Source organism: Nicotiana tomentosiformis, chromosome 9, assembly GCF_000390325.3.
Source record: "Nicotiana tomentosiformis chromosome 9, ASM39032v3, whole genome shotgun sequence".
NCBI lineage: Eukaryota > Viridiplantae > Streptophyta > Magnoliopsida > Solanales > Solanaceae > Nicotiana > Nicotiana tomentosiformis.
In genome coordinates this window covers 83,080,175-83,090,486 of record NC_090820.1, presented here as the reverse complement: position 1 = coordinate 83,090,486, position 10,312 = coordinate 83,080,175, and positions in this window count along the sequence as shown.

Here is a 10,312-nt window from a genome sequence, read left to right as displayed (position 1 = left end):
CCATCTAGACCCGAGGTAGAGTCATCAGATGTAGTCATCATAGGTATTATTCTAGTTTGCCATAGAGATGCATCCGTTCTATTTGATCCGGGTTCCACATATTCATATGTGTCATCCTATTTTGCTTCATATTTAGATATGTCTCGTGATTCTTTGAGTGCTATTATTTATGTGTCTATGCTTTTTGAAGAATCTATTATGGTAGACCGGGTATATCGTGCTTGTTTGGTCACTAATGAAAGCTATGATATTATGGTAGACCTTCTACTTCTTAATATGTTGGATTTTGACATGACCTTAGGCATGGATTGGTTGTCACCTTATCACGCTGTTTTAGACTGTCACGCTAAGATTGTGACATTAGCCATGACGGGGTTGGCTCGATTAGAGTGGAGAGGGACTCCTGGCCATTCTACTAGCAGGGTCATTTAATATGTGAAGGCTTAGAGTATGGTCGAGAAAGGGTAACCGGCATATTTGGCCTATATCTGTGATCCTAGTATAGAGGTTCCTTCAATGATTCAGTACCAGTTGTGCGCGAGTTCCCAGAGGTGTTTCCTACAGATTTTCCAGGGATGCCACCCGACAGAGATATCGACTTCTGCATTCATTTGGTTCCGAGCGCTCAACCTATTTCTACCGCACTATATCGTATGGCCCCAATTGAGTTGAAAGAATTGAAAGAGTAGTTGCAGGATTTGCTTGATAAGGGATTCATTAGACTGAGTGTCTCGCCTTAGGGTGCACCGATGTTATTCGTGAAGAAGAAGGATGGGACGATGAGGATATGTATAGACTACCAACAGTTGAACAAAATCACTATCAAGAACAAGTATCTGTTACCGAGGATTGATGACTTATTTGATCAACTTTAGGATGTCATGGTATTTTCCAAGATTGGCTTGAGATCTGGCAACCATCAATTGAAAATTAGGGCCTCGGATGTCCATAATACAGCTTTTCGGACATGGTATGGTCAATATTATTTTCTAGTGATGTCATTTGGCTTGACTAATACCCCAACAACCTTTATGTATTTGATGAACCTAGTGTTCAAGCCCTATATGGATTCTTTTATGATCGTCTTCATTGATGATATTTTGGTTTACTCTCGCAGTCAAGAGGAGCATGAGCAGCATCTGCGGATCGTACTTCAGACTCTGAGTTATCGTCAGTAATATGCCAAGTTTTCAAAGTGTGTGTTCTAGTTGGATTGGTTGCATTTTTTGGCCATGTTGTATCTTCCGAGGGCATTAAAGTGGATCCTAAGAATATGGAGACAGTTCAAAACTGGCCTAGACCTACTTCAGTTACAGAGATTTGGAACTTCTTGGGTTTGGCGGGTTACTATCGCCGATTCGCGGAGGATTTTTATCTATTTCAACCCCATTAACCAAGTTGACCCAGAAGGGCACTCTTTTGACATGGTCCGACGAGTGTGAGTTGAGCTTTCAGAAGCTCAAGACTGCATTAACTACAACCCCAGTGTTGACGTTGCCTACAGGCTCAGGATTTTACACCGTGCATTGTGTATTGGGCTTGGCGTGGTATTAATGCAGGATGGTAAGGTGATTGCCTACGTGTCTTGGAAGTTGGAGGTTCATGAGAAGAATTACCATGTGCATGACTTAGAGTTGGCAGCCATTGTTCACGCACTGAAGATTTAGAGGTATTATCTATACATCATTCCATGGGAGGTCTGTACCGACCATCGGAGTCTCTAGCACCTATTTAAGCGGAATGACCTTAATTTGCAGCAGCGAAGATGGTTAGAGCGGGTGAAAGACTATGATATCACCATATTATATCATCCGGGGTAGGCCAATGTAGTGGCCGATGCATTGAGTAGGAAGGTAGAGAGCATGGGTAGTTTGGCATATTTACCATAGTGGAGAGGCCACTAGCTATGAATGTTCAGGCTTTGGCCAAGCGATTTGTGAGATTGGATGTTTCAGAGCCTAGCCGAGTTCTTTCTTTGGTTTTGGCACAATGTTTGATATTGGAACGAATCAAGGATCGCAAGTTTGAAGATCCTCACTTGTTGGTGTTGAAGGATACGATACAGTAGGGAGGTGCTAAGGAGGTTGTGATTTTTGATGATGGCTTTATGCGGCATCAAGGCCGGATTTGTGTCTCAAATGTTGATGGGCTGAGAGAGTGATCCTTGATGAGGCTCACAGTTTGCGCTATTCCATTCACCCAGATGTCACAAAGATATACCGTGACTTGAAATAACACTTTTGGTGGCAAAGGATTAAGAAAGACATTGTTGCTTATGTATCTCGGTGTTTGAATTATCAACAGGTGAAGTATGAGCATTAGAAACCGGGTGGATTGACTCAGAGATTGGAGATTACCGGAGTGGAAGTAGGAGCGCATCACTATGGATTTTGTGGTAGGCTTACCATAGACCTTGAAGAAGTATGACACAATCTGGGTTATTGTGGACCGGTCGACTAAGTTAGCACACTTCATTCCGGTGGTGACTACTTATTCTTCAGAGCGGTTCACTCAGATTTACATCCAGGAAATTATCCGCCTGTACGGCGTACCCATTTTCATAATTTTTGATCGAGGCACGCAATTCACATTCCATTTTGGGGATCCGTGGAGCACACTGGTCGAGTTGAGTATCGCGTTTCATCCTAATATGGACGGGCAGTCCGATCGGACTATTCAGATCTTGGAGGACATGTTACGTGCTTATGTTATAAATTTTGGATGTCCATGGGACCAGTTCTTACCTTTTGTAGAGTTCGCCTACAACAACAGTTACTAGTTGAGTATCCAAATTGCCTCGTACGAGGTCTTATATAGGAGGCGATGCCATTCACTGATTGGTTGGTTTGAGCCCGGTGAGGCTAGAATGTTAGGCACCGATTTGGTCTGTGATGCTATGGAAAAGATTAAGGTAATTCCATTTATGTGCACCATTTAGTTATTCTGGTGTTAATGTATTGCTAAGGTTTGGGATTATGAGGTATTGGCTATTCCCCATTTGTACTAGTAGTTCTTTATTGCTCCGCTTGTTTCATTTCCCTTTTTGTGTTGAGATTTCGTATATAGTGGTGTTGAGTTGTTTATGATTAATGATTTGATATTAGGAATGGGTTGTGCGCCACAACAGTATTCAAATGAAATGATATTGGAATCGGGTTGCACGCCGCAACATATAATGATATGATGTGATATTAGGATCGGGTTGCACGCCATAATAATTATTGTGTTCAATTTGAGATTGGGTTGCACGTCGCAAAAGATATTGTGTTAAATGTTGGGGTTGAGTTCCACACCGCAACAGAGTTGATGTGTTATAGCTGTTTGTAACACCTCAAACAATACCAACCGATCTGAAACTAGTCAAAGAACATGCAAAACAATTTAACATTCAAAATATGCCCAAAGAGTCGTAATTTAACAATTAATGACAACTCCCAACTCCACACGAAATATCAACAAAGTCAACCCTCGGGCTCACGTGTCCGTATTCCGAAAATTCTCAAAGATAAATATTACCCATAATATGAAGAATTCAAATATATAATTTATTCTCAATTCCATATCCAATTTGTGGTCAAAACTCAAAAATATCATTTCTAGGTTTTCTTCCAAAATCCCACAATTTCTACTAATTTTCATGTTAAAATTCATATATAATCTATGTATTTAACTTACAATGAGTAGGAATCACTTGCCTTGTGATGGGTGATGAAAAAGCCCCTTCAAAATTGCCCCAAAAAACGGCTCCAATGGAAGAAATGAGATGAAATGAGCCAAATCCCGATTGGCTAACTTATATTCTGCCCAGGTTCCTCTTCTTTGCAATCGTGAAAAAGCCCACGCGATTGCGAAGGCCAATAGTGCGACCGCTAGAATTTCCTTCTTCGCGATCGTGAACACCAACAACCCATACCTATCCCAGAGAAAATACCTTACGCGATCGCGATGAGAAACCTTCCAGACGAAAGATCCTTCCTGCTACCTTAGCCCACAAGCCTTAGAACCAAATTCCAACATCCAGAATTTCCTATAAGATCTAATTTCTTGCATACATACACTGTATCAACCTCTACAAGCTATACCGAAACATACATATACACCAAAGTCATAACCACACAATGAACTGCATCGCTCATATGAACATAGTAACATCATCAAACCACTATAGTTGCAACCTTCCGAACCCTGTACCAACAATAAACCTCGTGACACATAAATGTCCCGTTCCAACCATTGTGACACTGCAACGATGAAAGAGAAGTACAGAATCTCATAACCACCCGTCAAATTAATAAATTATGGAGTTCTTCCATGACAAGGACCATTGCCGCATTCTAAACTGATTAGCGACATTCTCCTTCCTAACATGCATTATACAAATCTATTTGCACTATTTTAGTTCCAACGACCTCGTCTCACCCAGTACAAGCTACTTGGGAAATAAGCCACATTAAACACCGTCTAAAATATCATACGTCATCATCAATGCGCCAACACGCCATAACTCGAATATGACCAATGAGAAAAATGAACCCGATTACAGAACTATCCAGTCTGTGTAATGAATAAAACAACAAAACAAATTCTATGAGCCTATCCCAAAAATGAGAAGCAAAACACATAATATAGTATAAGGAGTCGTACCCAACATCTCACCGTTGTGGCGCGCAACCCGATCCAAACATCATACCTATGGCGGCGTGCCACATGATCCATACATAATCAATCTGAAAGGGAATACCCATCGAGACAAAAATGCTCATACTCACTAGACACACGTATAACAACCACAAGCACGCAAAGTACATAAACATAACCTTGGGTAGACGGATAGCATCATGTGCTACAAGACCCAAGCACGACTAAGGTGCACTAACAAATCAACATCTTGAGAGCCATCTTGCTCACATAACACCACAAGACTACACAAGATCACAACACACATGTGAATAATCAAGCTGCCTCATAACCCACATAGTATAGAAGTAACAAAGGAAATAGATAGTGACAGAAGCAACATCCACCATGCCTGAAGACTCATCCGTCGACAATGCTGTGCTGAGTAAACATATCCGAACTAGTGTAAAATATACATTCACATTAGACCTTCCAATGGCCTTCTAAACCAATTCTGAACATCTCAAAATAGGTAAGCATCGTTTCCTTAATCATGCTGATCCAAACCACAACTAAACTAACTCAACTTCTTCTGATTTTCCCTTGACTTGCCTTCAAAGTAACACCTCTTTTTACCAGGATGCGATGTATCCCATTTAACATCCACCCTGAGTGATCCCAAACCGTAAGACCACATCACCTTAATACCCATAAGCTATTTTATACTCTCCTCATGCAGTCAATATGTAACGACCCGACCTGTCATTTTGTGTAATTGCGCCCCATTTTCCCTTTTGATGCTTCACACATCTGTGTTTATGGTTTGATGACCTTATCTTCTCTTCCAACCGCTACCTCCTCCCGAGATGAAGGAATGTCCAATAAACCTTTGGGGGTTGGTATATCTATGACTACGAGGTTAAATGGTTTTGTTCCAGGAAGATTTCGGGTTGATTTGGACCCACTTCTTTTATGCAAATCCACTAGGCATTGTGCCTAGGGTTAATTTTCATAAATTTAAAGTAAAGTACAACAATGGAGGGGGACATAAACCTTACCTCCCAAAAAATGATTGTACACTTGATCATCACAAACTGATAGTCAAGTGTACCTAAACAACTCTGTGAAGTTAGACCTATATGAAGATTCCAATTGTATATATGATTGTGATAGACAGTTGGATATACAAAAACATGGTTTAGTATACCTAGGTCAATTATACAAAGGAGTACAAATGATCCTAAGTTTACTAAGCAGATAAGTATGCTACATCTGAGATAGCTGAAACCTCCAGTGGAGGATAAAAAAAATGTGAGACTGAAGGAAGTGATATCTTCAACTTTGCTTTGACATTGAGATCAAAGAAAGCCAAATTGAAGATAGGAATCAAAAGGACCCAATGAGCTGGGCCAATAAGTTGCTGTTGTCTATTATTTCTGGCAAAGGAGAGTGAGCAATAGGGTACATCTAATATACAGATGCTCTCTAGGCAGGCATGTGGAGGTGATGACATCTGACTGCTGGAGATGCTGGATCCAAGAGTAGGTTGCTGTTGTTGAGAACATGTGAACAAAGAGAGCATGAAAGCTAGGTCTGTGCCCCTAGCAAAGTCCTGATGATGATATGCAACTTGTGTCTAGAATTGAAGCTGTTGTGGTGAACTTCTGGGTACTGGGAGCTTGACTATGTATTTCTTGGGTGTGCAATGCTGAGCTAGATTGATGCTCTTGCTGGTGGTTTTGTGACTGTCAGTGTGCATTTTTTGATGGGTCCTATGAGCTATGCATGACAGTATTTATGCCAAGGTGACATTGGTTCTTTGGCATGCCCAAGAAAGTTGATGCACTCCCAAGAGATTGAACATCAGAGATGTTGATACCATACCTTGCAAGTGCATCAACAATCCAGATATGTCCGTTATACCTGCAAAAAGATACAAACCAGTTAGATAAAAACTTGCTCCCAGGTTCTTGTGTGTTCTGGGAGTTGTGATGGGAGGAGGATTTTATGTGATGTAGGAGTGTTGTGGATGTAGAAAGAGTAGGGTTACTATGTTTCTTTCTGAGAATGGTATGGCCTCATGAAGGGTGTACCATGTGTGAGTGGTGCATTTGGTATATGAGTGTTGTAGCTAACTATGATCTGTGGTGTAGGTATTGTGTGTGCTTTGGAGGGGGGTGGTTGGTGTAGTGGAGAATTGATCAGAAGGTTCATGATCATCTTCAGGGGTTTTGGACACCTCCAGAAAAGTAAATAAGAACCGGGTGGATCCTTGAGAGCTGGTGTCCTCAGTGGCTAGAGTGTTGGTAGTGTTTCTGGGTCCCAAAAAGTGGTAAGAGGTGGTGCTGCTGCATTCAGATACTGTTGCCAGGTTATTGTGTGTATTGTAGCAGTGAGCGAGATGTTCAGGGGAGTGGTGAGCTTGCTTGTAAGTATGATGGAATGTGGGAGGTGTTGTGGTAGGGAGATGCACTTTATGTGTATGTGGATTAGTGTATGTCATCTTGCTTGAATGGACTTCTGTGAGTGTGATTGGGGTGTTATTAGTAGGTATTGGGAGGTGTTGAATTCCAGTTGAAGTACCAGGAAATGTCCATCTACATTGAGGGATATCCAATAGAATGAGCATCAAGGATGCTAATACCACACATTGGATTTCCACCAATGATGTAGACATTTCTGCTATTCCTGCAAAAAGGAAAAAAAAGGTTAGCTAAAAATTCCTATACTATCATGATGGTTCTTCTATTGTGATGATGACAGTGTGCTGAAAGCTCTGATTTCCTTTGGAAAGATAGGTCAGCTCCCAGATATTTGTGGTGATCATCCATAGATATTGGATGAAGTGAGGTTGGTGGTAATGCTTGATGGAATTTGTATAGTGGTTGTCTTCTTGTACCTGAAGGATGGGGTGCCCATTTGGTCCAATATAATTTGGACTCTGATATGGGAGGGGAGGTCCAGAATATTATTGAAATGGGTAAGCTGTGGAAGATCATGGCTAAGTTTGGATAAAGAGTCAGCATGGCAATTTGCTTCCCTGAATGTGTGTGTGCATCTGATTTCCTCACACTGTTGGTAGAGCTGTTGCAGCTGTTAGATTTGCATCTGAATATTCCATGGAGAATTGGATGTGTTGTTGACCCAATGTACCAAAAGTGCTGAGTCAACCTCTAGGTGGATCCTAGTGAAACCATTCTCAATACACGAGTTGACTCCAATGGTAGCAGCATTGGTTTTTACTAGGTTGTTGGTGCCAGTGCCCAGAGGGGAGGCTATGGAATGGATAAATTGGCCATGGTGATCCCTGACAATGACACCAGCTCCAATTCTTCCCGGTTTTGTAAAGGCACTACCATCACCGTTCACTTTCACAAATTGAACCTCAGGTTTAGCCCATGTCACTTGAGTGATGGTGGTGACATGTTTCACATTCTCAGCCAGGGTGTAGATTTCATTCCAGTTGGGAGGCCATTTGATCTAAGGATAGCTAGTCTTGAGAAGAAGAAGGATTTCTGAGTGAATAGCAAAAACCACCCTAGTGATAGATAAATCCCTGTTGCCATATTTGGACCCTTTGATACTTTGCTTAGAAGCCTAAGTTGTTTATATTGACCAAACTTTGACTTTTGTGAAAAAGATCTGGGAACGATATTTTGATGGTTCCGATAGATTTGTATGATGATTTTGGACTTGGGCGTATTCCCGAAATCGAATTCGGAAGTCCGTAGTTTGATTGATGTTATTTTTCTGTAAATTGGCAGTTTGAGGTTTAGAAGTTTCACCGTAGATTGACTTTTGGCTATCAGGTCCATAATTTGGTTTTGAGACTTGGAATAGGTCAGTTATTCTATGCATAACTTGGGTGCAAAATTTGGTATCGTTTGGAGTTGATTTGATAGGATTCGTATGCTTAGTTGCAATTCTTGTAGTTCTTGAACTTTACTTTGAAATTCATGCGTTTAGTGTTCGATTCCTAGTTCTAGACGTTATTTTTGTATTTTGATTACGCGATCGAGTTTGTATGAATTTTGTAGACTTATGTGGATATTTGTTTTGGAGCCCCAAGGGCTTGAATGAGTTTCGGACTTGTTTCGGAGCAACTGGTGGCTCCCCAGGTGCTGCTCTAGCTGTAGTACAAGCCGCATCACGGCCACAGCCCCGACCTCTCATGGCCTTAACCGGTGGTACTGGTGGTCGTCCGTCTGATCCGATCGCATGTTTCCTAACTATCTGTGAGAGAATAGAAGATTCAAGCTTCAAACTTCGGAAATACAAATTTGCACGATAAGAATGCAAGAAAGTGAAGTTTTATAATAGCTCAGTAGCCTCTCGAAGATAAGTGCAGACGTCTTCGTACCGATCCGCAAGACTCTACTAAACTTGCTCGTGACTCGTGAGTCCTAAGCAACCTAGTGCTCTAATACCAACTTGTCATGACGCAAAATCCACTAGTCATGATGGCACCTACCCAACTCGCTAGCTAATCCAACCGTCACATAATAACAATGAAATCGAATAAACATGGTCCAATAACTCAGCATCGGAATAATATCATGAAATATCTGAGAATATAACCATAAAACTGCTTCAACCATTCCCAAAATCTGGTGTCATATAGCTACCGGCTTCACATCATAAGTCAAATCCCCATCTAACTGAGCTGTGGTGAAGTCTAAAACATATGACAGGTCACCATAATACTTTCAGAGCATAGAAACAAGAAACATTGGGTGAACACCCGATAGACTAGGTGGCAATGCAAGTCTGTAGGCTACCTCCCCAATCCTCTCAAGCACCTCAAAGAGGCCAATATACTGAGGGATCAACTTGCCCATCTTCCCGAACCTCATCACACCCTTCATGGGCAAAATTATGAGCAAAACCTTCTCATCTACCATATATGCAACATCACGAACCTTTCTATCAGCATAACTCTTCTGCCTAGACTGTGTTGTATGGAGCCGCTCCTGGATCAACTTCACCTTCTTCAAGGCATCACGGACCAAATCAATTCCCAACAACCTAGCCTCCCCAGGATCAAACCAACTGACTGGAGAACTGTCATGACCCAAACCGATGGGCCGCGATGGGCACCCGGTACCTTACTCAATCGAGTACCAACATAACGTATCTTTTGTATCATTCCATCATAGGTAAATGAACTGGGGTAAAGCATGAGGGAATAAACTTATACATATGACATACTGGCCTATAAGACCCAAAACGATCACTCGTACACTGAACATAGGCGGACAAGGCCATACAACCTTTCATATACATGGCATCTGTCTACAAGCCTCTAAGAATGCATAATTTTCATAAAGGTCGGGATAGAGCCCCGCCATACCAAACAACACATATCTAAGTCATACTGACCAAACAAGCAATTCTGGAGTAAATGGAGTGCACCAATATCTTCTGCTAAGCTGATCGCCTACTTGGAGGATTCTCGACCTGTCTATCGAGACATGCGGGCATGAAACGCAGCGTCCCCAGACAAAAGAAACGTCAGTACAAATAATGTACCGAGTATGTAAGGAATAAAAACCAGTAAATAATAAACATGAGAGAAACATAGAGTAAAAGACTCGACATGTACGTTTGCATAGCTCTGTAAATCATTTTATTTTTATAATGTCATGCATGTGTATAAATGTCATACCATGCATAGGTATATGCATTCATAACATCA